Consider the following 2211-nt stretch of genomic DNA (forward strand, 5'->3'; position numbering starts at 1 on the left):
AGACTGGATAATCTCAATTGATCTTCAAGTTTGCTGATTCTTTCTTCTGCCTGCCCAAATTTGTTTTTGAGCCCTTGTCTTAGTTAGCTTGGGCTGCCATAACAAAATACCTTATACTGACTGGGTGGCTTTAACACCAAAAATTTATTTTCTCACAGTTGTGGAGGGTAGAAGTCCCAGATCAAGATGCTGGTTGATTTGGTTCCTGGTGAGGCTCCCCTCCTGGCTGTCAGAAGGCTGCCTTCTTGCTGTGTCCTCAAGGCAGAAAGAGAGAGTGAGCTCGCTCGTGTCTCTTCTTATAAGGATGCTAATCCTACCAGAGCTCCACCCTTATGACTTCATTTAACCTTAATTACCTCCTTGCTCCAAATATAGCCATACTGGTGCTTAGGGCTTCAACATATGAATGGGGGAGGGGAAAGGACACAATTCAGTCCATAGCAGCCTTTCTAGTGAATTCTTCATTTCAGTTATTATACTTTTCCACTCCAGAATTTCTATTTGGTTCTTTTTTATAATTTCTATTTCTTTATTGATGCTATCTGTGTTCTCTTCTTTCAATATGAAACATTGCTCTCATATATATTTTTTTTAGTTCTTTACACATGGTGTCCTTCAATTCTTTGAACATATTTAAAGTATTTATTTAAAGTCTTTCTCTATAAGTCTAATATCTGGTCTTTCTCAGTGACAGTGTATATACTCCATCCCCTCCCTCTGCATAGTCCATACTTTCTTGAAACAAGACTTGGACCAATAATTTCTTGTTTCTTTGGCAATGTCATAATTTTTTATTTAAAGCTGGACATTTAAAATAATATAATGTGGTAACTCTGGAAATCATATTCACCTCACTCCCTGGGTTTTTTGTTGTTATTTTGTTGTTGTTTGTTTGTTTAGCAACTTTTCTGAATGAATTCTGTAAAGTCTGTATTCTTTGTCATGTGTGTCCACTAAAGTCTCTGCATTGTTAGCTTCATGATCAGCTAATGATTGGACAAAGATTTCCTTAAATGCCTGGAAACAAAAAGGTCTCCTAATCTTTGCAAAATGACTCTGTGCGCATGTAGGGGGATCCCTTCAACTCTCAGCCAGGCAGTTGAAAACTCTGCTTTAGCCTTCACTTCCTCCTTACAGAGAGCCTCCAGGTCAGCCAGAGGTGAGAGCTTAGAGCCTTCTCAGGTCTTTTCTCAGCATGTGCACATACCTGGATATGTTCACAGCCCTTGTTTGTGCATAGCCTGCTACATTTCTAGGATTACGTTGGAGCTTTTCAAAGCCCCTATGAACATCCCATTCCCCAGCCTTTTAAGCTTTATGATTACCTTGTTTTCCACAACCACCTCAGGCAGCAATTAAGTTAAATAATCTAAATGTTTTCAACAACACTCCCAGTAAAAAGCTTCAGTCAGGTCAAATAAAGACAAACTTGCAAATGGAATCTTCTGAAAAACCTCCAGACAGGTCAAATTATGACAGTTCTCTGGGAAGGAGGCTTTGAAGGAATTCCAATATCCTCTGCCCTCTCTAGACGCTGCCAAGCTGCTAGACTTCACCATGATTGTGGGCACTGGTTTGCAACGCTCCTGTGGAGCTGGAGAGAAGAGGATGGTAATAGGCCAACTTGAATGCCACAAAGCTCACTTTTCTTACAGAGATTCAACCTTTTTTCCGGAATAAACACTTTCTAAATGGCTGCAAGCTTTTGATTAACTTCCAGAGTTCTGAAAAAGTTGATGCTGACCACTTTTTTGCCAGTTTTCTCATGCTTTTAGGGAGGAGAGAATTTGTGAAGGTTTTTCCCTCACCATTTTTGCTGACATGAACTTTTCACATAAATAGAATTGTACAGTATGTAGTCCTTTGCATCTTGCTTCTTTTATATAGTATAATGTTCCTGAGGTCATACATGTTGTAGCAGGCATCATTACTCTGTGTCTTTTCTTGCTAAACATTTAACAGTATTCCATTTATAGATGTACTTATACAGAAATGTTAAAATATGTCTGCAAGTTCAAGGTACTCAAAAACTTTCACTTTTAGGTGTTGGACATATTTAATAATACAAAAGGAACACTATTTTTAAGGAGTAGTTGTAACTACATGGGTGTTATAAAATGTTTTATGATCTGATGAGCTTTCCTGTATTTAGCTATATTACTCTCTTTTGATGTAAGATATTTTTGTGGCTTTTCTATCCATCCATCTCAA

The 2211-nt window shown here is 38.1% G+C and overlaps 1 protein-coding gene across 2 annotated transcripts in view; it reads right to left on the bottom strand.

The window, feature by feature from the left end:
* LAMA3 (laminin, alpha 3) overlaps positions 1-2211 on the bottom strand; it is a 252466-nt gene that overhangs the window by 76405 nt on the left and 173850 nt on the right. The window lies entirely within an intron of this gene.

This window comes from Propithecus coquereli, unplaced genomic scaffold (assembly GCF_000956105.1).
Source record: "Propithecus coquereli isolate 6110/MARCELLA unplaced genomic scaffold, Pcoq_1.0 Scaffold773, whole genome shotgun sequence".
NCBI lineage: Eukaryota > Metazoa > Chordata > Mammalia > Primates > Indriidae > Propithecus > Propithecus coquereli.